At 45.1% G+C, this 20494-nt stretch overlaps 1 protein-coding gene across 1 annotated transcript in view; it reads right to left on the bottom strand.

Moving 5' to 3' along the window:
• LOC127645541 (catenin delta-2-like) overlaps nucleotides 1–19909 on the bottom strand; it is a 148905-nt gene extending 128996 nt beyond the window's left edge. The window contains exon 1 of the mRNA XM_052129194.1: nucleotides 19673–19909. The gene's annotated coding sequence lies outside the window, so the exon portion shown is untranslated. The remainder of the gene's footprint in view (nucleotides 1–19672) is intronic.
• Nucleotides 19910–20494: the final 585 nt, after the last annotated feature.

Genomic DNA, 20494 nt, shown 5'->3' with positions numbered 1-20494 from the left:
CAAGCGCTCTATGTATATTGTTTGTCTTATTTGGTGTTGTTTGTCCTATTTAAAAGAATTATGGCCACCGAACAGTTCAAGAAGTGCGTGTACCCCTGCCCTCGTTTTATTACGGGTAGGGACACGCACGATTTGTGTGTGAACTGTTTGGGAGCGCAGCACGCACAGGCAGCTCTCGAGGGATCTGCCTGTGAAAGCTGTGAAGCACTACCCCTGAGAGTGCTGCGCTCCTGGTTGGCGTGCTTTGATGAGCACGGTCAGGCTCGCGTTCCCCACGGTTCTGGTCCCGCGTCTGTTGAGGCAGTGCAGCGATTGAGATCGTGGGGTTCGCAGCGGGATCTTGCAGATGAGAATGAGACTGCTCCGGCACTTTCTCATTCGTCGTTTGAGGATCCCGAGCCTACTGTGAGTGGTGCAGAAGCCCGCGTCGCGGCTTCTTCTGCCCACGATCAGGTCCCAATGCTCGAGCTCTCTGCTTCCGAGGAAGTGGAAATGCTCAGCATTGATGTGGACGACTGTGAGCCAAGCACGCCGGGTTTCGGCCAGGCTTATGAGGAGCTGGTTCAGGTTGTGACGCGTGCTGTGGCCAGACTTAACATTAGCTGGCCACAAAATGAGCAGGGAATGCACGTCGGAAGCAAATTAGACGAGCGTTTCCTGCAGCACACGTCACAACCCCAGCGCCGGGGTTTGCCGTTTTTTCCCGATCTCCACAAAGAGATCTCGAGATCGTGGGATAAACCACATTCGTCCCATGTCTCCACCCCCAGTGTGGTCGATTACAGCTATGTTTTAGGGGCACGGGATATGGGCTATGGGAAGATGCCTGGTGTGGAGGAGGCTTTAGCCGGTTACCTCTCTCCTGAGTCGGCATCTTCCCTTAAAACCCCGGCGCTGCCTAGTAAGCCCTGCAGAGATACATCTGCATTAATAAGCAGGGCTTACATGGCGGCAGGTCGGGCTGGTTCATGCCTGCACTCAATGGCGATTTTGCAGGCGTACCAGGCCGATCTCCTGAAAGATTTAGACGAGGGGGAGGGGCCAACTCCCGAAGATATCGCGGAGTTGCGCAGAGCCGCAGATCTGTCTCTCCGGGCCACTAAAGAGACGGCCCGCGCTATTGACCACTCTATGGCAGCTATGGTGACCACGGAGAGGCATCTGTGGCTAAATTTGTCGGGAATAAAAGAAAAAGACAGAGCTTTTTTGCTTGATGCCCCGCTCTCGCCCTCTGGCCTGTTCGGCGATGCCGTTACATCGGTCGTCGACAGGTTTCAGGAGGCGAGGAAACAATCTGCGGCGTTCAAGCAGTTTCTCCCCTGTAAATCCAAGTCTAAATCAAGTAGGGTGGGGCAAACAGATCAGCCCCAGCCTTCAGTCAGCACCTCGCACCGCGCAGAGCAAAAGGAGAGCGTTTCCTCTAGAGCCCCTCCTCCAGGAGCTTGGCAACAGAGGAAACGCTCCCAGCGGAAGCCCTCCAGCCAGGGGGCCGACCTGAGGGACGTCCTTAAGGCTAGGAGGGCTTTGGGGAAGAGGTCCTAACCGGGGTGGTAGAACCTCGGAGGAGGGCTTCGGGGAAGAGGTCCTAACCGGGGTGGTAGAACCTCGGAGGGCTGCCCCCCCCCCGCTGCAGAGCAACCGAGGTTGTTCTCGCAGCGGAGCCCTCAGGAAATCGGTGTCGGTTTCCCGCCATCTCTGACGCTTCGGGCCACACCAATTTCCAGCACCGTGCGTTCGCGTCAAAAAATAAAAAACACACATCAATTGTGGTCACAAGAACTGTATCGACCAAATCCTGCCGGTATCTCGCTTCAGGAGGTCGAGAACAGTGCGCGAAAAACACCCGAGACCAGCCTCGAGAGGCTGGTTTCTTAAGTAGATTTTGTAGAGGCATGGAATCATCTTCCCAACATATCTGCATGGGTCCTGCATATAATAAAATCAGGGTACAGACTGCAGTTCGGGCACCGCCCCCCCAAATTCTCTGGGGTGGTGCAGACTACAGTGGTTCCGGGGCAGGCTCAGGTGATGGAACAAGAAGTGCAATCTCTGCTGCTGAAGGAGGCCATAGAACGTGTTCCTCATTCAGACAGGGAGTCCGTTTTTTACAGCCGGTACTTTATAGTTCCAAAAAAGGATGGGGGGTTGAGGCCGATTTTAGATCTCAGAGTTTTGAACCGGTCTCTGAGGAGGTTCAGGTTCAAAATGCTTACTATTCCTGTCATCGTGAGTCAGATCAGATCCGAGGACTGGTTTGTCACGATAGATCTAAAAGACACCTATTTTCATGTATCCATCCTTCCATGTCACAGGAGGTTCCTGAGGTTCGCTTCGGGGCGAAGCTTACCAATATCGGGTTCTTCCGTTCGGCCTAGCACTATCTCCCGCACATTCACCAAATGTATGGATGCAGCTCTTGCTCCACTGAGACTTCAGGGCATCCGTATACTGAATTATATCGACGACTGGCTCATTCTGGCCCAGTCTCGAGAAATGGCGGTTCGGCATCGAGATGTCGTTCTTGGCCACATTCGAAGTTTGGGGTTGAGACTCAACACAAAAAAGAGTGTGTTACAACCATCCCAGTGCACAACGTTTCTGGGCGTTGTGTGGAACTCGGTTACGATGCAGGCACGCATGTCTCCTGCACGTATCGAGTCCCTTATGGCGATGGTGGCCGGGTTAAAGCTAGGCCAGGCCATCACTGTAAAGCAATTTCAAAGACTGCTGGGCCTCATGGCAGCGGCATCCAACATTGTACCTTTGGGCCTTCTACACATGAGGCCCCTCCAGTGGTGCCTGAAAGCCAAGGGGTTTTCCCCAAGGGGAATCCATTTCGTATAATCAGAGTAACGCGCAGGTGCCTTCGTTCTCTGCTAATATGGAAGAAACCTTGGTTCCTGTCCCAAGGGCCAGTGTTGGGAGCGCCATGTCACCGGAAAACCGTTTCGACAGACGCCTCCCTCACTGGCTGGGGCGCGGTCATGGACGGCCGCTTTGCCAGGGGTCTGTGGCAGGACCATCATCATTCTTGGCACATAAACTGTCTAGAGATGTGGGCTGTGTTCAGGGCTCTGAGGAGCTTCCTTCCAGACATCAAAGGTTACCATGTCCTAGTACGTTCGGACAATACATCAGTGGTAGCTTATCTGAACCGACAAGGAGGACTCAAATCGCGCCCTCTGTGCAGACTGGCGCATCAGATAATTCTTTGGTCCCAAGGGAAAATACTGTCTATCAGAGCAATATATATTCCGGGGGTTCAGAATCAGGGAGCAGACATCCTGTCGAGGCAGGGGCTGAGGCCCGGGGAATGGAGACTTCATCCAGAGGTGGTGAAGTTGATGTGGGACAAATTTGGACCATCGGAAGTGGATCTATTCGCGTCTCGAGAGACGTCCCACTGTCCACTTTGGTTCTCCCTCTCACATCCAGCCCCACTGGGGTTGGACGCCATGGTACAGGCTTGGCCGAGGCTTCAGCCTGTACGCATTTCCCCGATCGCTCTGCTCCCGGGAGTCCTGGAAAGGGTCCGCCAAGAGGGCATCAGTCTTCTTCTGGTTGCCCTGATGTGGCCGGCCCGAGTATGGTTCTCAGACATAATTTCACTCCTGATAGCTCCGCCATGGCAGATTCCTCTGAGGAGGGATCTGTTGTCTCAGGCAGGGGGCACAGTCTTCCACCCTCGTCCAGAGCTGTGGAAACTGTGGGTCTGGCCCCTGAGGGGGTTCAGTACCTAAATGCTGGTCTATCAGCGGGGGTGGTTGAAACCATACTTAGCTCTAGGGTTCCGTCTACTAGGAGATTATATGGCCTCAAGTGGAATGTGTTCTCCACTTGGTGTAGAGAACATGAATTAGATCCAGTTAACTGCCCGGTGGCTTCAGTTTTGGAGTTTCTTCAAGATCGTTTCTCTGCGGGTCTCTCCCTGCCATTTCGGCGTTCCATGCACCACTGAGTGATGGGCCTCTGGGGAGGCACCAGCTGGTCATTAATTTTCTCTGTGGTACATGGAGGATGAGACCGGCAACCAGGTCCAGGGTTCCTGCCTGGGACCTGGCGGTGGTTCTCGAAGGGTTATCCCTGGCCCCCTTCGAACCCCTTCAGTCAGCTTCGCCCAAGGACCTGACGTTCAAGATGGCTTTTCTCTTAGCTATTACCTCTCTAAAGAGGGTGGGTGATCTTCAAGCCCTGGCAGTGACGCCAGCTTGCTTGGAGTTTGCCCCTGGCGGAGTTAAAGCCATTTTGCACCCGAGACCTGGCTATGTGCCTAAGGTGCCGTCTAACACGGCACGGTCTACGGTCCTGCAGGCATTTCATCCTCCACCTCATGTGTCGGCAGAAGAAGAGAGGCTCCATTTGCTCTGCCCTGTCAGAGCTTTGAGCGTTTACCTCGAGAGGTCCTCTTCCTGGAGGAGGTCGGACCAACTGTTAGTGTGTTTTGGGTCACCTAGGAAGGGGCTCCTGCCTCGAAACAAACCATTAGTAATTGGATTGTTCAGGCTATTATCTCGGCCTACAAGGTGCGCAATTTGCCTTCACCTTTGGCCGTAAGGGCTCATTCAACTAGAGGCATGGCGTCCTCTAGGGCTCTCTTATCGGGAGTACCCCTCCAGGAGATCTGTGAGGCAGCCGGTTGGGCTACCCCGCACACTTTCATCAGGTTTTATAGTCTGCACCTCCCTAGTACGCCTGGCGCACGTGTGCTCTCGTCCTAGCTGAGTGCCTGAGTTCAGTTTCACCCTAGGGCAGGCCTTTTTTCGGTGCGTGGCCTAGTGGGCATTCGTTCCCAACGACGCAGTGCGAGTTCCCTCGGAAGGGAACGTCTCGGGTTATGACTATAACCCTTGTTCCCTGAGAAGGGAACGAGACACTGCGTCGTCCTGCCACGCCCCTCAAGGCCTGAGAGCGGCTTGCTTCATCGCTAGGCTAATGTGTGTGTGCCGGCGTCACTTTTATGCATCCGGTTATGCCGTCACATGTTACGTCATGACGCAACACCAATCAAGATTGGAATAGTTTCATTCATACTTCAGAGGCGCACGCTAAGGAGCGTTCCCCAAAGAGTCGTTTTCAACGACGCAGTGTCTCGTTCCCTTCTCAGGGAACAAGGGTTATAGTCATAACCCGAGACGTTCTGCCTAAAGCTTATACCATTGGTCGAGCCATTGTTGCTGTGTAGGATGGGCCACACAAACAAACAGAGGAATGTTTCAAAAGCACCACAGTTTTATACTTTTAGGTGAAATCAACCTACAAATGGCTTACAGATAGTTGATTCAGTGTAATAGAACTAAGCTGAGACAAAGAATTTGAACATCGAAAAAAGAAAACTCTCACATATCAGCTTTTAGGTTGAATAAAGTGAAACTAAATGAGATCTAGTAACAGTGCAAACAAGAGAGCCACATGTTTCAATAAGTTACCTCTTCACATGAAGTTTTTTCTTTGAGTCATGTCAGCCCATTTGCTTTGTTTATGTAAAACTAATTTAAGACCACACAGCACTGTGTTTGTATGAGATGGGACTCGCTGTAATTGGCCACTATGTGATGCCATAGAGGACACTTGCTGGTGAGAGAATAGCAGGACCACATATGACCACTAACTACAAGAAGAAAGAATCCAAATCTCTCAATAATACTAGGAGCTTATTGAGTGCAATAAGAGTGCAATTTCAGAGATTTAGCTTCTCAAAAGAGTGCCTGCAATTATCGTATAATTATCACAACTGCAATAAAATGCAGTTCTAAATCTAAATTTATAATAACCTAATATTTATCTGGGCAAAGTATTTTCATTCTAACCAATAGTAAAATAAAAACCTGTCATCTCAGGTCATAAAAAACAGTGACATAAACAAATCACTGGTCAAAAAAATCTGGACTGATCATATTAAAATAGCATAGAGCTATTACAAGTGAAAGCATTTGTAGGCTTTTTGTGATTTCCATAAGAAAAACTGGATATTATATGGCATAATTAGGAACATTTTTTACAGATTATTAGTGATTATAACCAGTGTCTACAACAAAGTAAAACATTAAGGGGCAAAAACTATTAATTGAATATTTTATATTTTAATTGAAATATTTTAGTATGCAAGAAGAAAGAGACAGAGATATGAAACCACAGCTATGTGGAGATTGGTTGCCAGTGACAACAGTCAATTTTTACACAAAAATATCTGGTCCTGCGATGGACCAGTCAGAATTCAGTATTATGTTATTTTTAAATGCTGGTAACTGATTCATTCTGACAATTTTATCATGACAGCAATGGACATAGCCTTCCATGACATGCTGAAGACCTTTTCAACAACTATATAATTACTATGTAAGCCTATACATGTGTTAATCCAGATAAAAGGAAATATATTAGTGGTAAAAAGTACATTTGTCAGTTGTTTCCAAGTCTTCTCTGAATTATTGTTATATATGATGCATTCATTCAGATTTCATGATGCCAAGTTTGATCTGAGAATCAGATATGTAATTAATATTAAATTATCCACAGTTTTTTATGTGGGCCTTACTTTGTGATAATATTCATTTTCATATGGCCTATTACAGCTAAAGAGACAAGAGCAATGAGTGTTTGCTCCCTCCTGTTTTATCCTAGTGTTAGTTATTAAATCAGTATAAAGTTGATTCATTAGCTCCAGATGAGCATGCACTCTCTGTGGATACATCAAGGTTTAAAAAACTAAAAATAATTCAGCCACCATAAGGAGACGTTTTGTCCAAATGTGCCCACACGGAGTGTACCTGCATGCCGGAGAAAGAGATTTAGGCTATTAATAGATTTTTAGATGGCCAGATATTCAACATTATGAATACATTTTAAAATGAGTTTTTTATATAGGCTACTGTATACTATACACTGGCTATTGCTATAAGACAAAGGAAGCCCAGATTTTATATAATATCTCTATAATTGAGATATTTAGTGTCCCAGTTCAACATTTTAGGTAACAAAAGTGTGCAATAGACTTATAGAACAAGCTTAAAGATGGTGAGCCTTGACTCAGAAACACTGAGAAATTATGAGAACTATCTCATAAAACATAGCCTAAAGAGAGCAAATCACCCACCCCCTAATTAAAAAACAGGGAATATTGAAATAAATAATAATAATACTAAACATGAAAATGAAAAAAATGTAACCAACATCAGTACTTTCCCTCTAGCTGCCACTGATACTATGCTTGTTATGATTTCTATGCATTTTTTGGGTTAGGCAGGTCTCTTATTTTGGGCTTGTTTTTACAGACCAGGTCCCTGCGAGATCTGCCAACACTGCAACTAGTATATCACCTACAGGTGAAACTCGAAAAATTAGAATATCGTGCAAAAGTTCATTAATTTCAGTAATTCAACTTAAAAGGTGAAACTAATATATTATATAGACTCATTACAAGCAAAGTAAGATATTTCAAGCCTTTATTTGATATAATTTTGATGATTATGGCTTACAGCTTATGAAAACCCCAAATTCAGAATCTCAGAAAATTAGAATATTGTGAAAAGGTTCAGTATTGTAGGCTCAAAGTGTCACACTCTAATCAGCTAAACACCTGCAAAGGGTTCCTGAGCCTTTAAATGGTCTCTCAGTCTGGTTCAGTTGAATTCACAATCATGGGGAAGACTGCTGACCTGACAGTTGTGCAGAAAACCATCATTGACACCCTCCACAAGGAGGGAAAGCCTCAAAAGGTAACTGCAAAAGAAGTTGGATGTTCTCAAAGTGCTGTATCAAAGCACATTAATAGAAAGTTAAGTGGAAGGGAAAAGTGTGGAAGAAAAAGGTACACAAGCAGCAGGGATGACCGTAGCCTGGAGAGGATTGTCAGGAAAAGGCCATTCAAATGTGTGGGGAGCTTCACAAGGAGTGGACTGAGGCTGGAGTTACTGCATCAAGAGCCACCACACACAGGCGGGTCCTGGACATGGGCTTCAAATGTCAAACGTCTTACCTGGGCTAAAGAAAAAAGAACTGGTCTGTTGCTCAGTGGTCCAAAGTCCTCTTTTCTGATGAGAGCAAATTTTGCATCTCATTTGGAAACCAAGGTCCCAGAGTCTGAAGGAAGAATGGAGAGGCACACAATCCAAGATGCTTGAAGTCCAGTGTGAAGTTTCCACAGTCTGTGTTGGTTTGGGGAGCCATGTCATCGGCTAGTGTTGGTCCACTGTGCTTTATTAAGTCCAGAGTCAACGCAGCCGTCTACCGGGACATTTTAGAGCACTTCATGCTTCCTTCAGCAGACAAGCTTTATGGAGATGCTGACTTCATTTTCCAGCAGGACTTGGCACCTGCCCACACTGCCAAAAGTACCAAAACCTGGTTCAATGACCATGGTATTACTGTGCTTGATTGGCCAGCAAACTCGCCTGACCTGAACCCCATAGAGAATCTATGGGGCATTGCCAAGAGAAAGATGAGAGCCATGAGACCAAACAATGCAGAAGAGCTGAAGGCAGCTATTGAAGCATCTTGGTCTTCCATAACACCTCAGCAGTGCCACAGGCTGATAGCATCCATGCCACGCCGCATTGAGGCAGTAATTAATGCAAAAGGGGCCCAAACCAAGTACTGAGTACATATGCATGATTATACTTTTCAGAGGGCCGACATTTCTGTATTTAAAATCCTTTTTTTATTGATTTCATGTAATATTCTAATTTTCTGAAATTCTGAATTTGGGGTTTTCATAAGCTATAAGCCATAATCATCAAAATTATATCAAATAAAGGCTTGAAATATCTTACTTTGCTTGTAATGAGTCTATATAATATATTAGTTTCACCTTTTAAGTTGAATTACTGAAATTAATGAACTTTTGCACAATATTCTAATTTTTCGAGTTTCACCTGTATTCCACAGAAAACATTCATTTAAAAAAAAATATATTTTTTATTTCATTCCAACCTATTTGAAAAGGAGCCTGCAGAACGCTAGGAGTGGAATGGAAAAACATTGTTTCTACTAAGAATGAAAAGGAAAAACGTTTTGTTTTCAGTCCTAATTATATAAAATAGTACTTTGTCTTTAAAAATTATGCAGTACTGTTACGATTGAGGACGGGGGCTGACAAAAGTTGAGGATCCAAATGCGGGTTTGATGAACAGACACAACAGGAGCAAACAAAACAACCACAATGGGTAAAATGAAAGCAAAACACAAAAACGCTGGAACACTGGAAACCCGGGCATGGGAGCGAACATCAACATTCAACAAACGACAAGGTAATGGAGGAACGGGCAGGGTTAAATACACACAAGGCAGGATGATTACCAACAAGACACAGGTGAGAACAATCACAGTGAACACGAACGCTAACAAGGAGACTATGGAGTTAAATAAAGGACAAAAGTGAAAACTATGGAGCAAGGTGAAACACGACAGGGTAATACATGACATAGCCCCCCCTCAAAGGATCGGATCCCAGACGATCCTAAAAACAAACATACAAAAAAAACAAAACCAAGGAATGGGGGGGACTGGCAGACCACGGAGAGCACAAGGGGACACCAGACAATCCAGGGGGGGACAAGGGGCAGATAGGTAGACCAAGGGGGGCACAGAGGGCAGACAGGCAGTCCAAGGGGGCACAAGGGGCAGACAGACAGTCCAAGGGGGCATAGAGGGCAGGCGAGCAGTCCACGGGGGCACAAGGGGCAGACAGACAGTCCAAGGGGGCACAGAGGGCAGGCGAGCAGTCCACGGGGGCACAGAGGGGCAGACAGACAGTCCAAGGGGAGCACAAGACGGGGACTGGGTCAGGTGGCCTGGGAGCTGGCCACAGGACAGGGACAGGTTCAGGGGGTCTGGGAGGCAGCCAAAGGACAGGGACAGGTTCAGGAGGCTCTGGAGGCGGAGACCTGGAAGGCTCGGGAGGCGGAGCCGATGGAGGTGGCGCCATAGGAGGCTCTAGAGGCGGAGACCTGGAAGGCTCTGGAGGCGCAGCCGATGGAGGTGGCGCCGTAGGAGGCTCTAGAGGCGGAGCCGATGGAGGTGGCGCCGTAGGAGGCTCTAGAGGCGGAGCCCTGGGAGGCTCGAGAGGCGGAGCCCTGGGAGGCTCAGGGGGCGTGGCCGCAGGAGGCTCAGGCGTCTCTGGGAGAGGAGCTGTAGAAAGCTCGGGAGGCGGAGCTCTGGAAAGCTCGGGAGGCGGAGCTCTGGAAAGCTCGGGAGGCGGAGCTCTGGAAAGCTCGGGAGGCGTTGGCTCTTGGATGGTCATGGCTGCTGACGCTGGCTCAGGGACGGTCGAGGCTACAGGCGTAGGTTCACTGCTGTCGGAGGCTACAGGCGCTGGCTCACTGACATCGGAGGCTACTGGCGCTAGCTCACTGAAATCGGAGGCTACTGGCGCTGGCTCACTGACATCGGAGGCTACAGGCGCTGGCTCACTGACATCGGAGGCTACAGGCGCTGGCTCACTGACATCGGAGGCTACAGGCGCTGGCTCACTGACATCGGAGGCTACAGGCGCTGGCTCACTGACATCGGAGGCTACAGGCGCTGGCTCACTGACATCGGAGGCTACAGGCGCTGGCTCACTGACATCGGAGGCTACAGGCGCTGGCTCACTGACATCGGAGGCTACAGGCTGGCTCACTGACATCGGAGGCTACAGGCGCTGGCTCGGGGATGGTCGAGGGCTCAGGCTCGCTCACCGTGGCATGCGTGGGCTCTGGCTCGCTCACAGTGACATGCGTGGGCTCTGGCTCGCAGACCGTAGAAGGCGTGAACTGGGGAGCGGAAGCCTTTCTTCTCCTCCTCCTGGCGGACGAAGCTGGCAGCATTGGCTCCTTGATCACGGCAGGCATGAAGGTTGGTTCGCTGGCAGATGTGAAGGGACGAACCACAGGCGAATGGAGGGTTACCACTTTGGGAGGAGCTACGGGGTTCTCCTCGACGATGTCCACGGTGAACGAGGAACCGCAGGCCAGTAGGGTCTCCTCCACGAACGCGCGGAGCGTCCAGCCGCGCGTTGCCGGTGGCAACCGCTCCTTGAGCGCACTGTTCAGGTTAGCCCGGAAAAATACGACCAGGGAGGAATCAGGGAAGTCGGAGGCACTCGCAATTGCGAGAAAATCGCGGATGTGCTCCTCGACCGGACGATCTCCCTGCGTCAGGCTGAGAAGATTACAGTTGGCCTGTCAAACCGCTGGATCCATGTTTGGTCATTTGTTCTGTTAGGAATGAGGCAGCGAGGAGAGAGGATCTAAATGCAGGCTTCTTTATTATTAACAAAATACAAAACAAACACAAAGGAAAAAACCCTCGATGGGGAAACAAACATAAACTAAGAACTCAGGCAGGGAAACACAGATCAGGCTTGACAACATTCAACGAACGACCAGGTAGTGGAGGAACGGGCAGGGTTAAATACACACAAGGCAGGATGATTACCAACAAGACACAGGTGAGAACAATGACAGTGAACACAAACGCTAACAAGGAGACTATGGAGTTAAATAAAGGACAAAAGTGAAAACTAAGGAGCAAGGTGAAACACGACAGGGTAATACATGACAAGTACAGTGTGATACATTTTGCTCAAGCACACTGACAAATTGATAACCTAAACATGAGATACATGTGGTAACATCTAAATTAACTGCTTTTATTTAAGTCCAAAACTGTGTTAAATATCACTGAATCAATGTGAATACATCAAGTATCACCAAAAAACAAATAAGGGTTTAAGGTTTTCATAGAAATAGCTCCTTAAGATACTTTTTGGAGTTCATTATGGTATAAATGTGCATTTTCTCACTTACTAGCCCAGTTTTCCATAATTGCACCTAGGCCTATTTCCAAGAACTATATTATCTGACAAACCTATAAAAAATTAATTGAGAAGTATTAAAGATCATTCAGATAAACAATCCTATAAACAATTTACAAATTTCATCCTGCAAACCATTAACTTCTATTCCAAGACTTCTCAGATGATTCCAATTCAAAAGATGTATTTATTTATTTATTTATTTATTTTTGTTAAGGCTGGGGATGATTAACAATCCTTTAACCAAAATCATAACTGCAAAACCTTCATTTTGAATTAATTTTGGTTTGCAAATCTATAAATAGATGGCAAGGGCCCTGCTGTCTCTCATATTTCATATTTTATGTGTCAGTGGATTCCTTAATCACAAATGCAAATGCTAAGTGAGCACAGCTTGTCTCTCCAAACTCCGGGTCTCTATAATCCTAACAGTCAGGTAAGAATGTATTACTGCCCTCATCAAGTCTTTTCTGGAGCACTGACATTGTATTCATAAGCAAGGCTGCTCTCCAGTGTATTGGCCGTGTGCATATAAGATGTTTCCACGGTACTCTGGCTAAATTAAGTTGAGGCAAGATCACTCACTAAAGCACTTGATCTGTGTACAAGACAGTGCTGGGAAAGGACAGCCCTCAACATAATAATAGCAGTAAAACTTCTTAACAAACCTGGGAAGTTAACAAAAAGGGTTTTGGAATAATAAAATCTACTTTTATCACCCCGCTGAAGCTCATATTAACCTCAGAATTGACAGAGATGACAATAAGTAGAGGTCGACTGATATATAGGTTTTGCCGATTAATCGACACCAATAACGATTTCTGGAACTATCGGTTATCAGCAAAAATCCACACCAATAATTTTCCCCTGTTGTGTCCGGTGCATTTGACCAGAATTTGCATAAGAAGCTAATTAAACTACTGTGAACTTGCCTACAACCAAACAGACACATACAGGACTTCCTGGAGAGTTTGGATGGAATGTCAAATTTAAAAGTGTGAGGGTTTAAAAAGTGCACAACTTAAAAATATTACTGTTGTATTTAAAAAATAATAATAATTATTATAATTTTTATTATTATTATTGTCATCATTAGTATTTGTTTACAGTTTATAACAATATATAAATTGAATGGGTTCCAAAAAACAACTGTGTGAATGAAAATTGGACTGAAATCTTACAACTAAATTGAACAGAAAGAGTTCTGAATCCTTTAATGTCCAGATATAAGTTGAAATATTTTTTGGGAAAAAAGAAAGAAAGAAAAATAAAACACTGGTTTCTTTTCTACTGAAGACTTTAAGAATGGAATTACTGTTAATTTTGCTGCTACATTATCAAGTATACTAGTAAATATTAAAGTGTTTCTTAATAAGCTTAATAAGTTTCTTCATTTATATTGAAATAATGTGTAGTTAGAGATTTTTTTCTTTACATATTAAAGAGCACTTCCAATTAGTTCCAAACAATAATGTAAAGGTATTCTACTGATAATGCCAAAAAAAAATTCTACTGATTATGCCAAAAAAAAATCGGATCAGAAGAGAAAAAGTGGTATCGGAGCATTCCTACTTTAAATGTTGTTTTATCATTCAGTATCAATTTTAAAAACTATCGGTCGATGAATCGGTTATCGGCTTGTCTTCCCAACTTAGTTATCGGTATCGGCAAAATCCTATATCGGTCGACCTCTAATAATAAGTGTGTATTATCTTAAAAAGATGGTTCACCCAAAATTTTAAATCTGTTTTGACTTCTGGTGAACACAAAAGGAGATGTTATACTTAATTAGAGCATCAGCCACCATTCACTTTCATTATGTAGAAAAAAAAGATGCAATGTTCCATACCCATACGACTTACTTACTGTTTTTTTTATTGTCGTTCAACCATATACAGTTAGTGCTGTACACAGCGAAATTAGACAACGTTCCTCCAAGACCTACATAAGTGCTCGGGCAAACATCAAGGAAACAGGACAATGGGCACAGTAAGAGACAGTGAGAGACAGTGCAGAGCCGACAAGTACACATTTCTAATTTGAGTAGTGCAAAAAGATGACACTTTCTAAAAATGTAGAATGCAAACATAACTTACTATGAAATAGTGTTCTATGGACATAGCAGATATTAAGGTAGCAGCCAGGTATAAAGTTACAATGAATTGCAAAAGGACATGTGCAAAAGTTGGATGGTGTACAGGTGTGTGTGTGTGTGTGTGTGTGTGTGTGTGTGTCAGTCCAGTCTCTGGGTATTGAGGAATCTGATGGCTTGGTGGAAGAAGCTGTTACACAGTCTGGTCGTGAGAGCCCGAATGCTTCGGTACCTCTTGCCAGACGGCAGGACGGTGAAGAGTTTGTGTGAGCGGTGTGTTGGGTCATCCACCATGCTGGATGCTTTGCGGATGCAGCGTTTGGTGTAAATGTCTTTGATGGAGGGAACAGAGACCCTGATGATCTTCGCAGCTGTCCTCACTATCCTCTGCAGGGCTCTGCGGTCCGAAATGGTGCATGTCCCAAACCAGGCAGTGATGCAACTGCTCAGGATGCTCTCAATAGTCCCTCTATAGAATGTGGTGAGGATAGGGGTAGGAGATGTGCTTTTTGCTGGGCTTTCTTGGTAATGGAGCTGGTGTTGAGGGACCAGGTGAAGTTCTCCGCCAGGTGAACACCAAGGAATTTGGTGCTCTTGACGATCTCCACAGAGGAGCCGTCGATGTTCAGTGGAGAATGGTCACTCTGTGCTCTCCTGAAGTCAACAACCATCTCTTTTGTTTTGTCCACATTCAGAGACAGGTTATTGGCTTTACACCAGTCCGTTAGCCGATGCACATCCTCTCTGTATGCTGACTCGTCGTTCTTGCTGATGAGACCCACCACGGTTGTGTCATCGGCGAACTTGAGGATGTGGTTCGAGCTGTGCATTGCTGCACAGTTTTGAGTCAGAAGAGTAAACAGCAGGGAGGCCCAGTGCTCAGTGTGGTGGCGGTGGAGATGCTGTTCCCGATCCGGACTGACTGAGGTCTCCCAGTCCAGGATCCAGTTGCAGAGGTAGGTGTCCAAGCCCAGCAGGTCCAGATTTCCAATCAGGTGCTGAGGAATGATTGTGTTGAATGCTGAGCTAAAGTCTATGAACAGCGAACATATGAGTCCTTTTTATCCAGGTGGGTGAGGGCCAGATGGAGGGTGGTGTTGATGGCGTTGTCTGTTGAACGGTTGGGATGACACGTGAACTGCAGTTTGTCTAGTGAGGGGGTGCTGCTGGGTCTTGATGTGCCTCATGACGATCCTCTCGAAGCACTTCATGATGATGGGTGTGAGTGCGATGGGACAGTAGTTGTTGAGGCAGGACACTGAAGACTTCTTCGGCATGGGGACGTTGATGGTGGCCTTGAAGCACGTTGGAACGACGGCGCTGCTCAGAGAGATGTTGAAGATGTCTGTAAGAACATCCGCCAGCTGGTCTGCACATCCTCTGAGCACTCTGCCAGGAATGTTGTCTGGTCCAGCAGCCTTCTGTGGGTCGGCTATACGTAGAGTTTTCCTCATATTAGCCGTGGTAATACATAGCACCTGGTCGTTGGGAGGAGGGGTGGTCTTCCTCGCAGCCATGTCGTTCTGCACCTCAAACCGAGTGTAAAAGTCGTTCAGCGCATCTGGAAGGGGGAGGCATCATTGTCACAGGCAACTGATGTTGTCCTGTAGTTGGTGATCGCCTGGATGCCCTGCCACATGTGCCGTGTGTCACCGCTGTCCTGGAAGTAACTGTGGATTCTCTGGGCGTGTGTGCACGCTTTGCCTCTCTGATGGCCCGGGACAGTTCATTGCTGTTCATAGGGCCGCCTTGTTGTCTGCTCTGAAGGCAGAGTCTCGGGTCCTCATCAGCGCATGCACCTCCGCAGTCATCCACGGCTTCTAGTTGGAGTGTGTGGTGATGGTCTTGGAGAAAGTGACATCATCAATATACTTGCTGATGTAGCTGATCACTGATGCAGTGTATTACTCCAAGTTGGTAGAGTTGCCATATGTTGCAGCCTCCCTGAACATGTGCCAGTCAGAATACTCAAAACAGTCCTGAAGAGCAGAGATGGCTCCTGCTGGCCAGGTTTTCACCTGCTTCTGAAGCAGTTTTGTGCGCTTGACGAGTGGTCTGTATACTGGGATTAGCATGACAGAGATGTGGTCTGAGTAGCCGAGATGGGGGCGGGCTCCACCCGGTATGCGCCTGGGATGTTTGTGTAAACAAGATCCAGCGTGTTCACCCCTCTCATTGCAAAGTCCACATACTGATGTAATTTAGGGAGCACTGTCTTTAGATTCGCATGGTTGAAATCTCCGGCGACAATAAACAGTCCATCTGGGTGAATGTTCTGCAGTTCACTAATAGCCCCATAGAGTTCACAGAGTGCTTCTTTAGCATTAGCACTGGGGTGAATGTAAAGTCCGGTAATAATGACAGTGGTTAATTCCAGTGGTAAATAAAAAGGTCTGCATTTAACAGTTACAAACTCCACCAGCGATGAGCAGTAGCTAGAGACTAGCATAGAGTTCTTGCACCATTCCGTGATGATGTAAACACACAAGCCAACACCGCAAGTCTTACTGCACAGAGCTGCATTTCTGTCATTATGACAGGCGAGCCCATCTAGCTGAATGGCGGCATCCGGAACTCTGTCTTTGAGCCACATCGCCGTAAAAACAAAGACTTACGACGTCCCCTCCTGATACCGAGGACTGAAGGCCTTGTCTCCACAGCAAGCCGAGGTTGCGTAGCTTCTCCTGCAGATCTTCATGCAGCTTGGTTGTTGCATGATTATTGTATTTGAACAGTGTCTGGTGATGGTAAACATGAACACCGGTTGCTCCGATGTCCATGTGCCGTAAAATTCGGGCTAAGAAACAAAAAATTTATATGGTGACTGAGACTGTCATTCTGCCTGCCTAACATCTCCTTTTGTGTTCCATGGAAGAAAGAGAGTCATACAGGTTTAGAAAACATGACAATGTGTAAATGATTAAACACTTCTATCCCTAATCCATTCTCTAAAGGGTAAATATATAAAAAATAGGACAACTGGTAATCTGGATATTTAACTATTTAGAAAAATTGGGACTAAGCCATTTGGCATCGTATTTTAAAACAATGTCAAATAAATTTACCTGTATTAATCTAACTATCAATGAAATATGTAAAGTCCTTTGGGGTAAATTACCTACTATAGCGCTGGCTAATGCAGATTCAAATTCCAAAGTGTACATATCAAGCCTCAAAACTCAAAAAACGATTAATCAAAGTCCAAGTCACCATTTGGCAGATCTTCTTAGGAACAATCATGTATATATAAAAGAAATTCATGGCACCGCACTCTCATTTCCTCCTGCTATGACAGCTATAACTATGTATCTGCCGTGAATGTCGGCTCAGATGACAACAATGGAAAGCGTCTGTCATCACCAGCTTTATCTCTAAGGTCATTATCAGAAGAGAAGACAGAGTCAGCCCATACCAAGTGGCTGGATCCAAGTCTGATATTTATCAACAGGTCTATTGCTGAGAAGAATACTAAAGAACACTATGAGCATGACAAAGCCTTGCTTTGTTCACCTATTACAAAACCTAGGCTACATCTTAATTAGAGAACATCTTAAAGGGATAGTTCACCCAAAAGTGAAAAATCTGATTTTGTGTTTTATGGAAGAAAGAAAGTCATACTGGATTAAAACAACATGAGGGTGAGTAAATGATGACTAAATTCTGGAGTGAACTATGCCTTTAAAGAAAAAAGTAACACATTAAAACGAGGATCATCCCTTAAGGGTGTAAATAACACTGCTTTAATCATGTCAAGTGTTTGAGATTTTAGCATCTATATCATACTGTATATTTGTAGCAAAACCTGAAAAACTTGCAGAATCCATTAAAAGTCTAAAAGAAACTGTGGATAAACTGTTAGATGGTATATAAATGTAAATTGACAAAGCAATTACTGTAACAAACCTCTGCAGGCAAACAAAGACCAAAGTTGTGACTGCTTCAAAACCTAAGTGAGATTGTATCTGGGAAAATGACATGGGATAACAAATTATTGGTAAAACTCCTATTATCAGCACTAATGCACTCCATGTGCTGCAAATGCACCATTTTAATAATTAATAATAATACGAGCACTCTGGTTTTGAACATTTTCATTTCTTTCACGCCAAGTTTAAGGTATTGATAACCTGTCCATTATCCTGAATTTACAGGGCCATTGATGGAGAAAAATCAAGTTATGCTAACAGTCTCCTGCTCCTCATGTTATCTGCTACAAATTTTTATAATTTAACTTCCAATGTTATAAACTGCCCATTTTGTGCATGTGTGCTGTACATTTAATTTGACTGGATATCTTCATGATGCAGAAAGTCTACAAAGCACCTTTGATGTTTGCAACAATACTGTACATGGGCAAGTAGACTTAAGAGTATGCATACAATATTTCGCCGTCATGCACTGGTGCTCCCTGAAAGCCTTCGCTTACTGTGGGTGCATCAAGACATTCAAATGTAATGTCTGGGTCTGTTGAATTCCATGGCCAGGTCTGCTGAAGCCTTTTTGCACAAAAAATAAATCATATGCAATGTATAATTTATGATCAACTTGAGCATGTCCCATGCGATCAATATTCACTCTCTTTCAATCTCTCACCATTCCTCTCTTAGAGTTTCAGTTTAATGATATCTCTCTTCATTTTTGTAGCAAAAAAAAATAAAAAATACTTTTTTGTTTATTATGCTACAGTAAATCAGACCATTGTATCTGCACTTCACTAAAATATATCTTTACAGCTAAAAAGAAAAAAAAGCAGTGATTTTCACTGTATTGTATATAAACTTATAATAACACCTGAAAACATTTCAAGAATCACTTCTATTTTCAGAGATAAATGGTAGCCTACACACCTGTTCATTAACAACTTTCTATGTAGGCTACACATTAAGCAGTAAAAAGATTGCTGTTGAGATAGACATTAATGGGCCAGTTTGACAACTGGGAAAATATAGCAAAGGATTGGACATACATACATACATACATACATACATACACACACACACACACACACACACACACCCGGCCTAATACTACAAGCTGATATTTATTTTTTTTCGCTTTCAAAATGGCCTCACCTATGCAAGTGCACTAATAGGTGGTCAGTAGTAGGGTGGATACATTACCATTTCTATATCCCATTTCTCTGACCGGTCATAAACAAATATTCTTTATTCACCTTTATGATTTATTTTAATAATAATTTATGAAGATTCTATTTTATTAATGGATTTGTCCATTGGCAATACGTTCAATAATGCAAATTTGACTAGAAATCGTAATGCTAGAAAAGTTAAAGCTACACACGCTATAAATCAAGATATTTAATACGAATGGACACAAAATGTTTACGGTGCTTCACATCTAACCAAAGCGGTTTACAGATAAACGACAAAACAGGCGATAACGTGGTGTAAAACTAAACAAAGAAGCAGCGGTCAATCGTCATGTTTGTGGACTCGTGTAATTTGATAAATACATCATTAAAATTTAGGTCAATAGTAATAGGTTTTCTGCGCGCGCGCTCTCTGATGGAGAATGATGTTCTAATGGATTCCATTTTCAGTTCCCAGTCTGCGCTCCATAGCCCGATGAACACGAGCGTCAAATGCAATAAAACATCCATAAACACAATCACAGCGACATTCGCATGCAAATAAAAAAAAAACCTGTGCTGTGAATCTGTGCACCGGAATGGTTGCACCAACTGTTTCACGCATTTTTGTGCTAGAAATCGCGGCTGTAGGTGGGGAGTGTAACAACTGGAAATGCAACTGGAATGACATTGCGCTTACCGAATGATGTCTAGTGGAACAAACGCTCTTCTTGCTTCCGCTTATTGCCGACAGTTCAGATGTAGTGACAGACGAAAATCATTACCGACGACTTGAAAGCGGACTTTCGAGAAGAGATGCTGGTATGCTGTGGATATAGTAGCATCCGCTAGGTATCCAAGGAAAACGAGGGGATAGATGGAGACCGCAAAACTACGGTGGGTAGCCACGAACACAGCAGCAGCGCCTGATCTGTCTCCTCTCTCTCTCCTCTCTTCCCTGCTGGACCATCCCCATCCGAGCACCTTGCTGCAGTGATGACGACGCGTCCCGCAGCGGCATCTCCCGGTCATGTTCGGAATTTCGCCTCTGCGCTCCCAATTGAACAACTGTGAAGCTAAAAGTATCCTTCGGTTTTACACGTACCTAGCGTATGCGTATAGATTGAGTGACCTAATTTTCGTCACCAGCAGAGTACACGAACAATGTACACGTGCAGCACGATTTTTCTAACCACGCGCACTCTTTATGCATAGTCTGCACACGTACCTGAAATAATTTTTAATTTAAATTTTATCACGCAAATTAGTGAGAAGGGTATGTCTGCGTCCTGCAAGAATACCACAAGACGTGCACACAACAAGGCATACTCTAAGTAACACCTCCCTTCAAATAACCAGCGAAATACTAGTCTTGCAACCTTTGGATGTCACATACATACAATGTGTCTGTTGTGTTAGAATTGTCTGAGTCCACAGCCAGGGCTGTAGCAGGGAATTCTGATCCCCTGACTATATATTGCTCTGGGCCCTTTTCCTATGAAAATAATACAGTTTAATGCAA

This window comes from Xyrauchen texanus, chromosome 6 (assembly GCF_025860055.1).
Source record: "Xyrauchen texanus isolate HMW12.3.18 chromosome 6, RBS_HiC_50CHRs, whole genome shotgun sequence".
NCBI classification, from domain to species: domain Eukaryota; kingdom Metazoa; phylum Chordata; class Actinopteri; order Cypriniformes; family Catostomidae; genus Xyrauchen; species Xyrauchen texanus.
Note: the sequence above shows the minus strand (reverse complement) of the source record. Positions and strands in the feature narration are given on the sequence as shown.